Source organism: Lycorma delicatula, chromosome 6 (assembly GCF_047948215.1).
Source record: "Lycorma delicatula isolate Av1 chromosome 6, ASM4794821v1, whole genome shotgun sequence".
Taxonomy (NCBI): Eukaryota; Metazoa; Arthropoda; class Insecta; order Hemiptera; family Fulgoridae; genus Lycorma; species Lycorma delicatula.
In genome coordinates, this window is record NC_134460.1 from 151338971 (window position 1) to 151360641 (window position 21671).

The following is a 21671-nucleotide window of genomic DNA, read 5'->3' on the forward strand; positions in this document are numbered from 1 at the left end:
ATTACGCTTAGCATTTGGAAAGACGCAAATATTGTTATTTTTTAATCGTTAAAAAATGTGATTAAGAAAAAAATACTTTAATTAGACGAAATTTTGAGATACTGAGAGTGACCTTGCTTTACAGCCTCACCCCCTTGATATTTTAAGTTGAAAAAATTAATGGCATCACTGCCCTATACGTAGAAGTAATCTGACCAAGTTTGGTCAAAATCGGTCCAGTAGTTCTGAAGATATAAGGTGATTTAGAGCGCGCGCACATACGAACATTAACGTTCAAAAAATTTCCATCCTGTTTTTTTGGTTCCTTAGGTATTCATTCAAACGTCAAGATCCGGATGTGGCAAGACCGCATTACAATATTTTCCCTTCTAGAGCTGTAGCTATGCTGTAGACAGGAACGTAAAGACAGGAAATCTAGACAGGAAAGTAAAAATGATAAAATTAATCTCCTACCGCACTTCAACGGATGTGCAATCAGTCAAAGATGCTGAATAATAGGATATATGTTACTTCAAATATAAAATCATAGAATATAAACATTCCTGGGTGTTTTTTTATACTTAAAACATTTACATTTTTGTACAAATAAACTTGAGGAAGGTTTTATTTTTATACTTTTATTTCGATTTTAACTACATTTTGAGTAAAATATATTATACTAGTTAAGTTTTTTCCTTTTTAAATAACTACAGAGTAATTACCTGATTACAGCTGTTGATGAGAAATGAACATTTTTTGCGAATAAAAAATGACAAGCTTGACTGGGATTCGAACCCAGAATTTAACAGATGCGCTATCACTCCGCCATGAAGGAAGGGAAAAGTTACAATGATGAATAGCAATTTAGCATAGTTTTATGCTGAATTTAATGTTTATCAGTTAATTGTAAACGCTTTTGTATAAAAAGTAAAAAAAAGGAAACGGTAAACGAATATGACGGGATAGTAAACATGGGAAGAGCAAGTTACGGAGATATATCAAACTAATGATTTAAAATTGGTGGAGGGTCTGTTCCGTTGCAAGGATTCGATCGGTTTATCTAATCAAAAGTCAATATCGATACAAATAATCATAACGGATAAGTGTTGGCGTTACTGACGTATCCGGGGACATCATTTTTGTTTAATAACGATAAATATATTTTTTTGAAAATGTAATTTCTAATAAATTCTTTTCTGTGTTAAAATAAATTTTTAATACTTTTTTTTTTTAGAATTCAAAATAAATACCGAAGAAATTTCTCTCTTAATCTATTTACTGAATTTTGTGGAAATTAATGTGAATAAAAAGAAATGTTTTTACAATTATATCATTGTTTCAAGCCGTTTCGTTTCATTTTATTAACCGATTGGCAATATTCAATTATTAGAAATCTGTTTTCTAAGGTTTTGTTCGCGTTTTACATATTTTATTATTTTACTTGAAATTTGTACGAATGTCTTGATAAATTGAAAATAATAGCAATTTACATGTTACGATCGAAGTGATAATATCGGGCATTGTGCATAACGTCCGGGTAACGTGATAAATGTGCTCGAGAAATACGGGCAATATGATTAATGAACTAAAACTGATTACTATGCCCGGGGAATATGCGTAATGCCCAACGGCGTTCGGGTAATGTGATTAATAAGAGCAAATACTTGCAATGTAATTATAATTAGTATTTTATATGTACAGTAATCGGGGCTCCTATTTATTCGTATACAGCTTATCCTTATTTGTATTTAAAATCTTTACACATTATCATTTCAATCTAACTTTAAAAACGATTATAATTTATCAAGTAAATTCAGACCTATCGTTAACAATTATGCTAATCTTAAAAATTGTACAGTTTTCCCATTTGAAAATCAGCAGAAGGAAATTACTGTTTAACGATTATGGGAAAAGCAATCCATGTCTCCAGAGGAATACCAACGTCTGCGTCGCTATGATGAGATTCTCAAAGGCGGTGTCAAACAGCCTCGTTGATCCAGTAAGAAAGGTTGATTCGTCTATAAAACCTTACGCATGCTGGAGAACACTTTGGTAATTCATGATATTCACAATTCGGCTGAATAAACTGAAAGAAATCGATTGGAATTAGAAGTGAAGAACGAGTATAAGAACATAACCCGGAAAATAATATCGACGTACCTATACCTCTGTGCTACTGTCAAAAAACATAAAAGTACCTAGGAAAGGTTTAGTAGTAAAATGAACTCCAGATGCCTAGTGATTCCGATTTCGGACGGGAGCACTTTGCTCCCGTCCGAAACATTCATCATTGCTCCAAACACAGAAGTTAAATTATTTACCAGTAAAAAAATTAATTGAACTTGAGCGCTTGATAAAGTTGAAAAATTGTCAACGAAAAAAAAGCTGTTGCATCTAATGTTCAACAAAAAGCTAAAAAAAAGTGATGCGTCCATTTTGAATGCAAAGCTGTCACCCGCTAATGTAGGTAACCTCGTCAGAGTACGCCACCAAATGTTACTATTGCTATTTAAGATTTTTGAATTGAGGTAGATGTAGCGGAGAAGGTGGGTTCCACATTCTTGAAAATAATTTTAAAAAGGTTCCTCCGGAAAATAACGTACATGCCTGTAAACAAAAATACGATGGAACTGATAGCTGTTGGATAATAAATGTGGTAACTTTTAAAGTAATCACCCGATATATATATATATATATATATATATATATATATATATATATACACGAGGTCTGTGAGAAGAAAAGTAATGAGACTGACTTTTTACTTACCAAAGTTTTTATTTTTTTCAAAAAACATATTATCCACTTCAAAGTAGTTCCCTTGGGCAGCTATACACCGGCGGAGTCGTTGTTCCCATTCCTGGTAGCAGCGCTGGAAGGCTTCAACTGACAGGGCTTTTAACTGGTCGGTCACAGTCTTTTGAATGTTCTCCAGAGTTCCAAAATAACGTCCTTTTAAAACATCTTTCAATTTCGGGAAAAAGAAAGAGTCACAAGGACTCAAATTCAGGTGAATAGGGGGGTTGAGGAACCGTAGGAATGTTTCTTTAGGTCAAAAATTCCCTATTGCAAATGGCCGTGTGACACGGGGCATTTTCATGATGAAGCATCCACTTGTCTGCAATGTCTGGTCTAACGCGAATCACACTTATCCTGAGCCTTTCAAGGACACCTCAGTTGACAGTTTGTCCTGGAGGAAAAAATTCTTTATGAACGATACCCCTACTGTCAAAAACGCAAATCAGCATGGTTTTGATCTTTTTTTGGCTCGTTTGACATTTTTTCGGTCGAGGAGTTGACGGAGTGTGCCGCTTTGTTTCAGGATCGTACTCAAATATCCAAGATTCATCACCTGTGATCGCACGATTGAAGAATTCTTGGTCTTGTCAATCCTCTCAAGAAGATCAACGCACACGTTTCATCGATTGTCCTTCTGTTCCGTTGTGAGGATTTTCGGCACTAATTTCGCATGACCAAATCGTCTGTCAAAATTTGATGTACAGTGAAAGAGTTTAATTTTAACTGTTCACTCATCATCCTTCTGATCTCACAAGAATCTCACACGCTCAACGTTTTTGTCAGATTTTGAAGTCGAAGGTCTCCCTGAGCGAGATTGTTCTTCAACGTGTTCTTGGCCTTCCAAAAATGATTTGTGCCAGCGGAAAACTTGTACTGTTGATAAGCAATGTTCCCCATAGGTCTGTTTCAACTTTTCAAAGGTCACACACGCGGATTCCCCAAGTTTAACACAAAACATGATTGCACAACGTTGTTCTAAATTCCGATGCTCCATTTTCGTAACACAACACAAACACAAGTTCACTGTGGGGCTGTGAAAAATAATGTGTTGGCTGAAGCTGAGCATGTGTTAGCTGAGTTGAAACTCGTACTGAGCCTGTGGAAGGGAACAAACCGGTCTAGCACCGATAGGCACAGCGTTGCCAGATCGCTCGCAGTGTTACCAATCTCATTACATTTTCCACACATCTCGTATATTTTAACTCCTAGGAAGAAACGTAAACTAACAACCCTGTGTGTGTATGATAATTCAAAGATAGACAACAACAGGGGCTAAGATGTAATTAATAAAATAATTAAGACAAAGTTAAACAAGAATGATACACCGCATAGAAAAATTATTGAGAAATAAAATGAAAAATTACATTATTTACTATGATGCATCTAACACAGAAGCTGTAAAATCGATCTATATATAAATAATTTTGAGCTCCAAGAGGTTTTGAAACAGTGATTTCATAGGGAAAAGAAAGAAAGATTTAAGTGATTTTTTTGTTGTTGAGAAAATCATTGTCAAGTTTTTGATAAAAATCACTTCTAAGTCTATGGTGTTAACATTTCACATGACCGTACAAATTATGTGTATCATCAAAATGTATCAACCGAATAAGTTTTTTGAGAATTTTTCTTATACTTTAGTCCTAAGTATTTAATACCTACATCTGGAATAATGAACAACAGAAAATACATTATAATACTGAAAAAAATAATTTTTTCACAATTCCACAGGTTTGTACACAAAGTTTGGAGTTGATAAAGCACAAATATTTAAAGTTATAAGATATCAAAAATAGTAAAAATATTCATGACTCAGACTGAGATTCAGAGCTTGTTCTAGTTGACAATAAACCTAAATTCAGTTAAGATATCTTTAAAATAATTGAATTGTGATTTCATGATCAAGAGGTTAAAGAAGTAAATAAAAACAGAATAGATTCGATGCCTACGAAAATCGAAACGATAACTTCAGAGAATGATATATAAATACTAAAATATATTTTTATAACAAAAATTTAAATACATTAATTTTTTTAAAAGTAAACATTATCTCATGTTAAAATTAATTAGTATGAGACGATTATATAGTATTTGTTAAAGAAAAGAAGGAGCATCACGGAATGATAAAGGCTTGCATAACTCACTACAAATTTTTCAGTTATCTTACGAGGGTCGTTCGGAAAGTTCTCGGCTTTGATAAAGAAAACCCAACACTTTTTTTTTTTGTCTTCAGTCATTTGACTGGTTTGATGCAGCTCTCCAAGATTCCCTATCTAGTGCTAGTCGTTTCATTTCAGTATACCCTCTACATCCTACATCCCCAACAATTTGTTTTACATACTCCAAACGTGGCCTGCCTACACAATTTTTCCCTTCTACCTGTACTTCCAATATTAAAGCGACTATTCCAGGATGCCTTAGTATGTGGCCTATAAGTCTGTCTCTTCTTTTAACTATATTTTTCCAAATGCTACTTTCTTCATCTATTTGCCGCAATACCTCTTCATTTGTCACTTTATCCACCCGTCTGATTTTTAACATTCTCCTATAGCACCGCATTTCAAAAGCTTCTAATCTTTTCTTCTCAGATACTCCGATCGTCCAAGTTTCACTTCCATATAAAGCGACACTCCAAACATACACTTTCAAAAATCTTTTCCTAACATTTAAATTCATTTTTGATGTAAACAAATTATATTTCTTACTGAAGGCTCGTTTAGCTTGTGCTATTCGGCATTTTATATCGCTCCTGCTTCGTCCATCTTTAATAATTTTACTTCCCAAATAACAAAATTCTTCTACCTCCATAATCTTTTCTCCTCCTATTTTCACATTCAGCGGTCCATCTTTGTTATTTCTACTACATTTCATTACTTTTGTTTTGTTCTTGTTTATTTTCATGCGATAGTTTTTGCGTAGGACTTCATCTATGCCGTTCATTGTTTCTTCTAAAACCTTTTTACTCTCGGCTAGAATTACTATATCATCAGCAAATCGTAGCATCTTTATCTTTTCACCTTGTACTGTTACTCTGAATCTAAATTGTTCTTTAACATCATTAACTGCTAGTTCCATGTAAAGATTAAAAAGTAACGGCGATAGGGAACATCCTTGTCGGACTCCCTTTCTTATTAGGGCTTCTTTCTTATGTTCTTCAATTGTTATTGTTGCTGTTTGGTTCCTGTACATGTTAGCAATTGTTCTTCTATCTCTGTATTTGAACCCTAATTTTTTTTAAATGCTGAACATTTTATTCCAGTCTACGTTATCGAAAGCCTTTTCTAGGTCTATAAACGCCAAGTATGTTGGTTTGTTTTTCTTTAATCTTCCTTCTACTATTAATCTGAGGCCTAAAATTGCTTCCCTTGTCCCTATACTTTTCCTGAAACCAAATTGGTCTTCTCCTAACACTTCTTCCCCTCTCCACTCAATTCTTCTGTATAAAATTCTAGTTAAGATTTTTGATGCATGACTAGTTAAACTAATTGTTCTGTATTCTTCACATTTATCACACTTTTAGAAATTTTTAATTTTTATTTTTTAATGTAGTCACCTTGTAATTCGATACATTTACATCAACAACTTTCCAACGTTTTAATACCTTCAGTTAAACGCAATTTCTCGAACCTGCAAAAATTAGCGGCTGTCTCAGCTTTGACTTATAATTTAAAGTGAATCTGGGTTCAGACAGCCGTTTCTTCAGGTTTGAGAAGAAGTAATCAGTGGAAGCTAACTAAATACGGTGCATTAGAAGCACTCCCAAGCGTAGTTCGTGAAGTTTTGCAGCAACGAGACGTGTGTGCAGGAACATATCCTATTGAAAAAGTAGTTTCTTTATAACCAGATTTGAACGTTTAGCTTGAAAAGTACTCTTCAATCGGTCCAGTAGTGAAGCATAATATTTTACCGCTGATGGTTGTACCTTTTACCAGATAGTTCATAAGTGACACATCATGAAAATTTCAAAAAACAGTAGCCACGAACTTTCCTGCAGATGGAAATGTTTTCGTTTCATTGGCGCAGTTTCATCTGGTCCCACCAACTGTTTGGTCTCTGGCATTAGTAATGAATCCGTATTTCATTTATTGTTATAAAACGTCAAAGAAAATCGTCAGCGAAATCACTTTCAAATAAATTAAAACCCTTTCAAATAGTGCTAAGTAGAATGCATTTTTGGTCGACTGTTAACAAAACGGCACCCATCGAGCGGAAAGCCTTTTCATACTCAAAATCGTATAAATGTAGTACACACAAACTACCAAGATGTTTGCGATGTCAGCAAGTTTATGTAACTTTAGTCAGTGTTCATTTAATACGGGATTATGAATTTTTGAGACGATTTCGTCGGTCATACTGATTTTTGAGAATCCCGAGCGTTTATGATCTTGAATGGTGATGATTCAATCCTTAAAATTCGGCATCCCACTTCTTAACCGTCGAAAACGAAGGGGAAGAAGCTTTTAAAGTTGAAACTATTTATGTATGTCTAACGGAGTTAAATCTTTTAAAATACTTTATAACATTTCGAATTTCAATTTTATCCGCTTTTCAGAAAATTACAAGACTTCTTTGCTTTACTTGATCGCCAAAAATAAGCGACTGAATACATACGTCTGAAACTTCACAGTACGCCATGTAAAAAATGATATTTGACAAATATTATAATCATTTTATTATTCTTGAGCCATGTTTGTGATATGAACAGAAATTTTCGAGCGGCTCTGGTAAAATCGTTTTAAATGCACTAATTTAAAAAAAAACAATGCATAAATAATGTATTTGTTCCAGTAAAATTTGTGTTTAGAAATATAATTTTTTTGTAATGATGACCATAGATTTTCTCACAATGGTATTTCTCATGTCATCCTGAATTTTAATTAGAATATTAATTAAGAATAACTTTTATTACTTCCAACGTTCAATCAAAGTCCATATTTATTAGTTTCGTTATTCTTCTGGCTACAATAGGACGGTACATTATCATACAACAAGCACTCACACAAGAACCACGAGTAAAATAATTACAATGAAAGGAGAGATAGATAGACAGAGAGAGAGAGAGAGAGGGAGAGAGTGAGAGAGAGGTATGTTTTCTTGTAGTATAAATTACCACGAATAAGATATTTCTAAAGATTCGTGTACTTCCAGCACGCACTAAACAAACTACATGATATTCGTACAAGAATGAATCGCTTTCCCATTGTACGAGTATATCATTGCACCCATTCTATTCTAATACAGCACTTAATTTATTTCTAGCAAAATCGTATATCCATTGTTTTATATTCCCGTTTGTTGGCTAATACAAGGATTTTAATAATACAGATTGACACTGACACAATTATTATTTAATACGTTGCAGTACTTGAATTGTTATAGTCGAGAATGCAGTTCTTATTGTATAAGATGAAAATTATTATATGTGGTTAAAAAAAAGAAAATTATTATGGTTGTACATTATACTTTTATAACAATGTTATAAATGACGTTGGGCGTTTACATTATTCATAATACACATTTCTACCGACTAGTTTAGAACATAATAGCTCAGTTTTTAATAAACGTAAAAAACTCCCGTCTGATCTTATTGTATTCCTCAATCGGATTTTTGATAACGTATAAAATTTTAAATCATTTAATATCAATGATATTTCAATCAGAAAAGGTTATTTAAAAAGAATATCGCTATATTTGCTTTTGAAAGCTGAAACAAATGTACACCTTAAATAAATCATGTGACAGTGGTTTGATATTTGTAAATAAAAATGTGTTTAAATATTTTACGTGCCAGTGATGTGCAGTGAACAATAAAAAGGTTTTTCTAATGTTTCTTTAAGTGCGATACAAATTTCTTGAATTGCTTTTTTGCGTACATTACAGATCCGTAAATACAATTTTTCTATCAACCTTAGTTTAACTAAATTATCCTTAAAAAAAATTATGGGAAAATACAGTTAAAATTTGAAAAAAAATTAATTTTGCATGGCCATACCTATGTTACAATGATTTCGCTGATGCTTTTTTTTTATAAATAGCCTCAAGCACATCACGAATTAATGCCCAACAGTAATTCATGAGTCCTAGTTGAATATAAAAAAATTTATTTATCCCCTTTCTATAACAAGCTAGGACTAATGAAAAATTTTGTAAAAGCAATGAAGAAGGATAGTCCTGGATTTTTGTACATTAGGCAGAAATTTCCGAATGTAAGTGAAGGAAAAATTAAAGAAGGAATATTTGTTGGTCCTCAAATAAGAGAGTTGGTAAAAGATGATATATTTAACTCGATATTAAATAATGTAGAAAGATGTGCTTGGTCTTCATTTAAATCATATTTGGAATTATATTTTTACATATTTTTTTCATTATTACATATTTTTCCCATTGGGAGTTCAGTTGTCTCGTTTCTTCCGCTTACTCTTTGGTAACATAATGTTTACCTCTAGCTCGGCTGTCCCATTCGCAAAGAAAATACATGTACTTAGTATAGCGTAACTTCATGTGTAAAAAAATAGCTATAACTTTCGAATCACCGCATATGTTCCAGCTATGTTTTTTATAATTTATTTTTTCAAGAACCTCTTTCATCACATCGTATGTCTTTTTCAAATTAATACCATAAGCGATTGGTATCGAACGATATTTGTTACCGTTGTCTAGTAGAATCACTTTTAAACTACACTTGGACGAATCTATGAAAAGACACCAGTCTTCAGGTTTATGAACTTGTCCTAAGTGCAACATAAGCTCATCAATATTTGTACGATAAACCGATTATTTTCATCAATGAAGTACCGAGAAAGTTCTTTTTCTCGGCTTCGAAAGCCCGAAATTTATGTATTTTTTTTGAAATAAATTCCAACCTTGCAGTCTTAATCCTAACAGTTCAGCTTGATTTTTTGATAAATTTAAATCCCTAATCAAGTAATTTAATTCACCTTGTGATATAAGATGTGGCTTATTGTAAGACTCTGCAAAATCAAAATCATTGTTGTCTTCTTCAGTACTGTCCGATTCTTCATAGCTGCTTTCGAAAAATACACTCACAGTCAACTCAGGCACTGGTATAATTTCACTGTGAGGTACAGACCTGATTGCAGATTGTAATGAAGGATCTTTTACAGTACGTTTAAATTTTTTAGAAATTCCAGACACACTTGTGAAACAAAATTAACAATCGGTTACATGATTCTTTGGTTCACCTGTGGCGAACCACAGGTACACCAAATGCCAAAGCCTTCCGTGTACCTTTCAGCCATCCTCTTAAATATACAGAACAATCAGTGCTTACTATATGAGAAGCCCACGTCTTATCCTGATCACCAATTTTACACTGTAAGTACAAATGATATGTTTTTTTAATTAAAGGTGTAATATTTTTTTTTCTATTTGATTTTACAGTAAAATAGCCTCAGACATCCACATCATTTACACAATTTCGAGGTATTATGACACTGCACTGTTAACAAACTTAAGACTGAATAAAATTAATTCATTCCTAAATCCAATGCTTAATACAAACAACACAGCTGTGTTTTCAGGTACATGCTTTGACCTGCACAGACACGATTACTTTTGTCTATGAAGGCTATCTCTTTAGTATTAGATATGATGTCATCATATGTGACTATGATATAATTTAATTTATCTATTTTTTTTTATTTAAAGCGTACAATTATGTTAACAAAGTTAAACAATAAAAAACGAGCTAATAAACAATAAATAACGAACAATAAAATACAACATAGCAGCTTAAAATGCTAACTATACGTTGAAAAATGAAAAAAAATCCTTTAATTAAAATTTAAAACTTTAAAAAAAATGGTAGGTGATAGAAAGATTCTCAGTTCATATTCGATTTTAGCATCAAAAAATCAGATTAAAATCATGTATCGCATGCTAAGAAATAAAAATTATGTTTATCAGTGTTATTATTATATATAATTTTTTTTAATCACAATACACGTAACATAACATCAACTTTTTTTTGTTGTTTAACCTCTGGGTCCACCGTTAGGTATTGTTTCTCAGGATCAGATGAATGATTTATAGCGTGTGTGAAAATGCCATGCCTGACCGGGATTCGAACCCGGGACCTCCGGATGAAAGATCAGGGTGTAAAGCTACTGTATTAATATCTCTTAAAGTTGACCTAAGTAATGAATCGCATATAAAATAAAAGAATAACTCGTTTTTTTTAATTGTAATCTAAAGAAAAGGATATCGAGTATATAAAAAAGAATATTTTGGTTTCGTTATATCTCTTAGATGTAGTATACAGTGTTAACTTGTGTCGATACAGTAAGCTAGAATCAAATAGAAAAAAGGACGGTCTTAGTTGCGCGTATAGCCGTGGATTGATTCCTTACCTTTCCGCCACAAACAAAGATGGCGACTCCTAAACAGGAAGCCTTCTGTGTTTTGCAGTTCAATGTGCGTTCGTTAAAACCTTTAATTGTGATATTCCGTGTGACAATAACATTCACCGATGACATAATCGGTTTGAAACGACCTGACGTCTGTGTAAAGGGAAGACTAGAACATGACCTACGGCATCTGAAGAAAATTTTGATCGTGTCATACAGTCTTTTCTGCATACCTAAAAAACTATTAAGGAAGGGCGGCCGAGAACTAGCGATGTCGGTGATGACAATGTGAAATGTTTAGCGAGACGCTTACATAAGCGTTCATACCGTTTATAGCTATTACAAACTTTGAAGCTTTTCTTTTTCTGTTTAGTCTCCGGAACCAGCGTAAGGTATTCCTTCAGAGGATGATACGTATGAACGTAAATAAAGTATAATCTTGTACAGTTTCAGATCGACCGTTCCTGAAGTGTATGGTTAATTGAATCCCAACCACCCAAAAACACCCGTATCCACGATTTAGTATTCAAATCCGTATAAAATTAATAGCCTTTACTAAGATTTGAAGCTTAGAATTCTCGACTTTGAAAACAGTTGATTTGTGATTACAAGTTCGCTACTAGATCAACCCGATAGGTTAGGCTTTGAAGCTGCCTACTATGTTGTTCACGTCGGCTTTGAATTCGAGATGTTGCAGCATGAAGATGACTACTTTATGGGTCTTATTGTGTTTAGTGATGAGACAACTTCATCTCATTGAAAAATTTAACACACATAATGTCCGTACCTGGGGAGTCAGAGAATCCTCATAAATTCTCACGATGCGAAAAGGACTCCCCGTAATTAAATGTTTTCTGTGAGATATTCCGACAAGTTTACGAGCCGTTCTTTTTCAGTGAAGCTAGCGTAACAGGAGTTGTTAATTTGGATATGCTGCATACCTGGCTCTTTCTTCAAGTGCAAGATGGATCAGAGAATTTTATTTGGCAACAAGACAGGCTCTTCCTTATCGACCTAAGTCCATACGGGATCGATTGAATGACGTTTTGTCCAGTACTGGACGTTTTCGGATCCAGTCGGCATGGATCCGATGACAAAGCTTGTTTGCGGAGGCCTCCACCCGATCTAATTCCATATGATTTTTTCCTTTGGGAGTTTTATAAAGGATTTTGTGTATGTACCTCCACTACCTACTGACCTACCCGATTGAAGCAAAGAATTGAATCAGCTGTCGCTTCCATTACATAAGAAATACTGGTTAAAGTATGAAACAAATTCTCGTATCGGCTGGGTGTGTGCTCTCATGAACACTTGTAGAGAAAAACTGTAAGAGTACATTATTCTTTCATTTTATATGTGATTCATTACTGTAAATCGCCGTTAAGAGATATTAATAGATTTAAACCCTGATCTTATTTTTTTGTACACGTGTATTGTCAATAAATTTTCTTATGAGAGGGATATCACAACATCATCAACGTAATCTATGTTTTTAATTGGCTATATTAGTCGATCGGATTTCGGTGGAAAATGGACCGATATAGAGTTTAACATAGATTCAAAACAGTCTCTTTATTAATTTTAATAAATGGTTATTTATATTTATTTATTTTATAAATATAATTTAACCAAACTTAACCTACGCTCGCTTCTCTCGCTAACCTTGACTAATTAATAGGAGTGTTTTGATTATTTAAATAATAAATAATTGCAATAATTACTTAATTTATTAAATAAATACTCAAAAAATTACGGTGTTAATTAGTCAAGGTTAGGGTAAAAATATGAGTAAAATTTGATTAACTATCTCTGAGTTTATCGTTATTCTGTAATCTTAGTTTGATATGAAAAGTAATGATCTATCAAAAATATTTCTGCAAAAATTAATTAGACAAAGAAACATCTTTTAATGAAATAATTAACTAGTTTTCGTAGCATCAGAAATGAAGCGCATAGTTTAATTTAAATAGCAGCACTAATAATTTTTCTCCAGTGTTACTTAAGATCTTTCGTTTCATTAAGTAAGACATTTAAGTAAGTCTTAAAAATAATCTGCGATAGAATAAAATAATAAAATAAACGAAATAAAAAAGAAATATCGTTAAGAAATATTAAAAAAAAATTAATAATAAATGTTTATAAGCATAAAATCTTCACATTACAGGTCTGTTTAATTGAACCGTTACAATAGTTCTGCATTCTTAGATGTTACGGAACATTCTCCAACAGTTTACAACAACCAAAATCAACGATGTAGAAAATTTGATTGAACTAATGTAAGTAGATTACTGCCTAGAATAGTTTGCTCGTAGTTTTGTTACGTTAAATGTTAGGAAAAAATTTCTGATGTTATAAAACAATGATCCATTTGTAAAGCATTATTATTTTTCTTAGTTTATCAGCTTTTTTTTTTACAAAAAACTTTCTTATCATAAATTCACCATTTTATAAAAACACAGATCAGTAAAATAAGAGAAAAAAGATTAAAAGTTAATTTATAATTATTTTATTCCTTTTCTATTAAGTCTTTTTGACTATGAAAAGTAAATTAAATAATCTGACTTTTATTAACCTTGAAATAAATTAAAACTTCTTATCTATTACTTAAGATTAAAATAATAATAAAAATAATAACGATAATATGCTAATAAACAAGGTAAAATAGATTCCAAACAATAAAAACTTTTTACCCGATAAATTTCCGTTAATAGGGTGCAATTCCTCGTCAGTCGAAGTAATCTTTTACAAGTCAACCAACACCACTGGTAAAAAAGAGCCTATCGTTAATACCAGTAAGTAACTATACGACCACTAATGTAAGCAGCACTCCTCATATAAAAGATAGTGACGTCATATGAACACCGGTGACCTTGAAAACAACGCTGTTACCAATCAGTAGCACTACTGCAACTACCGTCAGAAGCAGATCTGTACACTGATTACCGATTTATCATTACCTAAAAAAAAACTTTTAAACGAAAATATGATGATTCTTATGTTGATAACGAAGTAACAGAAGAAGAAATTTCATCAAAAGTGGAGGGGGTATCCTCCACCACTGCTACTGTGATACCATAAAAGTACGTATATGAAAGCTGCGTCAGACCTCATACGCAGTTCAGGATTCGACATGGAAGGAGTTACTGAGTATCACGGCTTCCTCGGCAACTATAGTGAGTTTATAATTAAAGGACTCGCTGTTGTCGGTGAAGAATGATTTTTCATTTTCGTTCACCGTATTCAAGGTCTGAGTTGAAATCGAAGTACAGGCGGATGGCTGCTTGGATAGAGAAAAAATTTCACAAAATTAACTGGAATTACTGTGAGGCTCTATTAAATGAAGATCTTATGATGACATGATGTCTGGAATTCATTACAATATACATCAAAGCACCGGAGAAAGCTAAATTCCTCCGTCGATTTCATTTTGTTGTTAGGATGATACCGGAGGATGCACCGAAACCAAGTTCGAATTACATCGTAAATTTTCGATACCGTAAACTCAACTCATACCGGTTTGAAACCGGCATGCGTTACAAACCGGTTGTTTCAACATGGATTGTTTAAAGGAATGTAAAAAGCCGTTGGATCTGATGAGGGAAGCGGATCCCTAACTGGATCCAACGCTATCTTTTGCGAACATAAATGTAGACAAGGAAGAACTGGCCATGAACGGGTTTTACTGTTCTTTTAACGGGAAAAAGGGTAAAAGACGGGAAGGGCGTGGCACTTTTTCGGAGTAAAATGTAACTTGTTTTTTATTTCAGATTTGGACGCCTCGACGCTGCTTATGAGTGAGCGATTTCAGTTCAAACATGTTCGAGATCGACTGGATGCGCAGGTTCAACAGAGTAGGCCGCGTAAATGAATGGGCGATCTTTTTTTGAATTCGCCAATAAAGGAAAATCATAAGCGAAAGCTAAAAAATTTACTCTTTTTTTTTTCTTTGCCTGCCTCGATTCCAAGAACAATCTAATACTAGGTTAAAGATTAAAGGGGAAGGGCCATCACCCTGTCTCAGAAAAGTTTTAATTTCGAAAGAATCACCGATTTCACCTAAAGATTTTAATTTTGTGAATGTGTTTGTTAGAGTGTTAGTTTTATTAAATATATATTTTTCTGGTCGACTCTATATACTCTTTCGTCGTATCAATAAGCCTTCCTCTGTCTATAGATTCAGAAGCTTGTTGAAAATCGACAAATGTTATAAAAATTGGTTTTGATATAAACATTTGGTTTTTAATTATTAATTTCAAACTTAAAATCTGTTCTTAATACGACTTACTCCTTCTGAAGCCTCCTTGAAACTCTCCTAATTTTATTTAACTCGCCCAAGAATACTATTTAAAATAATATATTTTGTACTAGCGGACCCGACAGTCGTTATCCTGACGTGGCATTGTTCTGTAATAAATGAACAACACATAAGTATGAGTAACTTATTTAAGTTAAAATTAGCAAAAATGTGGACGAAATTTCAATTATATGACTATTAGTACGAATAATAATCATACTCAATCAATACTAATCAGTATGTGATTGTTGTATTATTGTAACGGGTTTATTGATTAATTATGGGTAGTATGGTTAATATTTATTTTCATTTAATATTGATATGTCTGATGAAAATTGAATTAAAAAATGGAAATGTCGTATAATAATTAGTGTAATTAATAAATTTTCATCCACATTACTACTAATTTTCACTTAAGATCATTCTAAAAAAGTACCTGCTACATTTTTTTTATTTAATAATTTTGAAGTTTCATAACCCTGTGATAGCTTAATTAATCAATTAATAAAAAAAATTAAAGCACTGTAAAAAAAAGCAACGTAGTTAAAATATTAGTACAAATTTTTATCATTTTTCTTATTCTTCATTTATTTTCTCATTCTTTATTTTAACCTCTATTTTACAAAATTTTAGATAATTGTAAATTATCGCTAAGAATTCTATTTAAAATAATATATTTTGTATTACTAATATTACTTTGGGCGTGGCTTAAAAAAATAAACACAGTAAAAGAAAACTAATTAAAGAAAAGTGTTCAAGTGACATTTTAAACTTGAAATTTATATTTTTCACCGCTTCGCTTATAAATAACTTATCGGCAATAAGTATTTAACTTTTATTTTATTAGTCATAAGTTACTAGAATCTTTTGTCATAAACGTTATCAGGAATTTCCAACCACCTGAACACAATATATCGTGATTTCTAAGTTTTCTTTTGCAATATTAAACCTGAACGAATATGACTAGAGAAATCCAAATATTTTAATTAAAGAAAAATATTTTGTTTTATTTTTTTTTTTGTATTTCAATGTAACAACATAGAAGATAAGTAAACCCTTTAAACTGTTTCGATTGAAAGATTAAGGGAAATAAATAAAAATAAAAAAAGAAACGGAATACGTCAACTGGAACGGTAAATCTTTGTATTACGGATGATCGCATTTTTAAAGAGATAAAGAATGAATTAATTCTTTTAAAAATAAATAACTGGATTTTTAAGTTCATACCGATTAAAATCTATTAGAAAAGAGTTAGTAAACTTAAATTTATTAACATGAAGTGTAGAATTGAACAATAAAACGTAATAAAGATATTCACAGAATGAACGTCAATCGAGTTCCATACGAAATAATTTCCCCTTGGTTACTTATAGTAAGTACTTCGTTCGATATTGTCACCCTAACATTAGTTGCTAAATACAACTTATTAATCATTTTCATTAATATGTTAATGAACTAACCTATTACTATGTTGTACAAAAAATATAACCATATTTCTATTATATTAAAAGAAATGTTTTACAAAGAAACTACATTTAAAGAAAATATTCTACCTAGCAGAATATTTAAATAATTAGTGGTATCCATTCACTTAATTTAAATTTTATAAAATTATATATATACACGATAAAAATTTGCAAATTTTAATTTTTACTTTTGAACACAGGAAATACTATAAAATTATTTATCTACCCTAAAAAAAACCTAATCCAATAAAGGTACTTGAGTAAACTAGCTACCCGTATTGTATCTGAATCGTTTTATTTGGTATTTTATATTTGTATAATAACGAAATAATATTATTCTTAACAATACAAATAATCTAAGTTACAAAAATATACTCGCATACTTACATACATACATATAAACTCATATACATACATACATATATATACAATTTTCGAAACAAAATTGGCCTATCATTTAAATAATAATAATAATCGAAATTTTTGATTACATACAAGTTAGGATAACAAAGAAAATGAGAAAATTATATACAAAATGGTTTAATACCTTTTAAAACGTACGAAGTAGAATAAACATAACGAAGTAGAATTGAACGTATTCAGCGATTCACTGATTGCTTAAATTATAGTTATAAAAGTTCACTAGTTCTAGTGTCGTAAAAAACTGCGACAAAATAAAGGGTATGTCAGTAAAACGCGAAAATTTAAGACTTCTATACTTAAATAAGCTTTTATTTTAATTCAGTTTAATGAATTTTTTAAAATTAATTTTACTAAACATTTTTTAGTTGAATTTTTATTAAAATATCGGTAGATCTTCAAAAATGTTACCGTAAAAAATAGGCGGTTTAAAAATAAAGAAAATTTAAGTAACGTAATTCTTGACAAAAATAAGAAACATAACGACATAAAGAGACTGCTAAGAAGTGTTAACTTAAGCTCTCTCATATCCTGCAACGAAATAATAATCGTTGCAAGATACCTTAAGTTTTAAGTGACCGTATTGGAAATTTACCGATATCAGAATAACATTAAATTCTTTACCTAATATTTTGGATATTTATATAATATGTTCCAAATCAAATACTAAACAATAATGACGAAAATTTGAGAAATATTTTCTAATCGTCTAATTAGGGATTTTTTTTTGTATCCTAGATAATTTTCTCCGCAGCCGCCATCGATCGCATAATGGCCAGTATAGGAGGCTCTCCAATATCTAAGCGGAGGGTTATGTCACAGGTGGGGCTCTCTGAAATGTTGTATGGTGCAGCAGCCTGAGAAAAGAGAAGAGACCGGGTAATCTTGAATCGCGTTCATAGTACTGTCTCCTTACGGGTATGCTGCGGCTAAAGAACTATCTCAACCGAAGCCGCTGGGGTAACAGCTAGCCTTGTACCCCTGGACGTCCTCTTTCGTAAAAGGGAGGGGATGCTTCAGAGGGTAAACGAGCAGGACTAAGAGGAGGAGAAGGCGACGGTATCGCACCATTGAATACACATTCAAATATCACCGTTGCTTTAGACAGGATAAGTTAGCGGCTTATTTAATTACCATCCGTTAATCGTAGTTCTTGTTATGCACTGTTTTATGATTTTTAATATATTTCCAGTTTGTCAGTCATGTATGAATATTTTACGAGTTGGTGGACACACATTACGTTTACATGGTCCTACAATCGATGTTGATTGATAGATTGTCAGGGTGGAAGTTGAGTTAGACCGATCAAATTAAATTAGAGTAGTGAGCGTTATTAGGTTACGGCTATTTTGTTAGCAACTAATGTAAAATAACATTTTGCTATCTCAAATAATGTTTGACCTTTTTATAACGTTTTACCTTTTAAAATTCTACCTTTATATAACCGTTGAACGAAAACATTCTACTTTCCTGTAAATATTACATGTTTTTATTTTCAGCTTCTTATTAGGTTTTATTTTGATGTTTTAGTTGATAAAAATAAATAACAGTTAAGTTTTTACTGGTTTTGTTTTTGCCTTACCTCACGAATGTTTGTTCTGAAATCATGTTTCATCATCATCTTCAAGTGCTATCCTAATTGAAATGGTGTTTTTACTTTTCCATTACATTTTTTTTTTATTTTGACTTTCAAATTCTTCTCAAAAAAAGAAAGAAAACTTTTTTAAAGTTAAAATTTTAATTCTTAGGATTACGAAATACTTGAACCTCGAGAGGAGGGCAAGAGATATTTAGATATTTTTGTTTAATTTTAAACATATTTCGTTGTTTTTTTTTTTCTGAATTATAAGTAATTAAGATACTTTGGTGAATCTAGATTTATCATCAGAGTGGGGCTCAACATGTATAATTCATTTTAAGCACAGTTTCCCTGATTTCTTTCTTTAAATTACGAATTAAAGTTTAAAAAAATCTTTACAAACGTATTTAAAATAAATCTTTCTGGAAAGAATTAACCGGTGACACGTTATCTATCTATTTCTTGGTATTTCCGTGTACGTTTTTAAATGCTCTACAAACAATATAAAATTTATATAAATTCTAACATCATACAATCCCTAAGGTTTAAAATTAAGATTAAAAATAGTTTTACTTATTATAAGAAAAAACGATTCCAGTCTATCGTTTGCAGTGTAGACCAACGGTCGTGGTCTACAGAATGTGTACGTTTTGACTTTGCTTATCTATTAATTTGCAAAAAATGAAACAGAGTCTTTAGTTTCATACAGTAACTTATAGAACTTAAAAAACCTGTCAACACAGTCGTAGAACTTTACCGGAACACGGCTAAAGCCGCGTTCCGGTAAAGTCCTACAACTGTGGGTTGTTTCTGATGCACGGCTTACAAACACAAATTAATTAAAAATATTTATCATTTTATTTAAATATAATATTTTTTTGATTATTTAATTCAATGATTCTAACTAAAGGGCGCGCGCATACCGGATTTAATTCGCGCGGATGTGACGGTATTAGCGGCGACGGTCGGCACTAACTAAATGAATGTAAATTCAAAAGTTACATATAAAAAATTTCGCTTGTACGGTCGGCAGATCGGTGTAGTCACGAGGCTTAACGCAGCAGGTACCGTGTCAACCGAGCGATCGAGTTTGAGACCCAGCCAGGCCGATTTTACTTTTTTGAACTTTATTATACATTTATTTAATTCTACCGCTCACCAGTGATGTCACAACGTAGCAGTAGTTTAACCATTTTTTGGGTTGGGGGTGTGATTTTGCAAAAAAGGTTTTTGCAAATATTATTACATTTTACTCGTTAACAAATGTGCCCAAGAAAAATATGACCTTAATCGGGCGAAATCTCCCGATCCTTACTCTACAGCCTCATCCCCTTGACCTTTTAAGTTGAAAATTGAATGGCATTAATGTCCCAAATATGTAGAAGTAATCTCATCAAGTTTGGTCAAACCCGGTATAATAGTTCTGGAGATATAAGATGATTTGTAGGCCAACACCGAATACACGGCCGTACGAATATTAATACGAAATACACAAACGATTATTAACATACACGAACATACGTATATTAATATCCGGAAAATTTCCATCCGGTTTTTTTTTGGTTCCTTAGGTGTCAAAACGTCAGGATCCGGTGAAAACCGCATATACTCAAATCGGATCGATTACAATACTTTACCTTCTAGATCTACAACTCTCTTATAACGTTATCTAGACGGAAATGTAAAAAAAAAAGTACGATTTTGCAGGATTTTAAAGCCCTGTTAATTTCAATTAAAATTTAATGAATCGTATAAAATATTTAATATCTTGCAACAACAATCCAATTTAGTTCTTCGGTAAACACAAATATTATTTCTACAATTACATGTATTTTTCATTCTGTTGATATGCGATTCTGTTTTACATGGGATAGATATATTTCTTAACAAATTCTATATTTTCAAGTCATTTGTATAGTGTGTAGGTGATGAGATTGAAGTTCATAATTTGCCTCCGAAATATGAGATCTTTCAAATATTTGGAGAAAAATTAAGCTTAACAAAACTAAGCAAAGAGTTAATAGTAGAATTTTAACACCAGAGTATTCGTTAAAAAATTATTTATGTTATTATTATTTGATTACTGAACATAATTAGGTAGATGTGTAATATATATCGGTCTGTTATTTTAAAAAAAAAACTCATCTGAATTTTCCTTTTAAATATCCTAAAACCTATCATCATTATACAGACTCGACTTCCTTTTCTTTTTTATAGTAAAACTTAAAGTATTTCGAACGTGGATTCAAGTAGTTCAAGTTCTATGTTTTTATTAACATATTTAACAAAAGAAACGATTTGATTTTTAGCAGATCACAGCTTTAAAAGAGGAAAACATCTGCACAAATAGTACATTCCATAATATTTATCAAGGAAAGTTAAACTTTTATTTTAAAGTAATAAGTAGAAACAGACTTAATTTATATTGTAAATTTAATAGTAAAACGTAGTTGTTCTAGTGAAACTTATTAAAAAAGAAATCGAATTTAATAAGGAAATATGTTATAAAAAAAAAATAAAAAAAAAGATTTGACACTGGAAAAAACGTATATGTGTAAAAACCCAAAACAATAATGATTAATGCTAATAAAATAGTTAAGCGTTTTTCCCAAGAGTCTTATTTTTTACGTTGTTTGCGTCTGGAGTACGTAGACAATTCATTTTCATATTATGATATGAGAAATATTTTTATTTTTTTTCAGACTACGGTCGGCAAGGAGCTAAGGTGTACGGATCTCTAAATGCTTGTGAACGTGGTTGCTGGTGGTTTC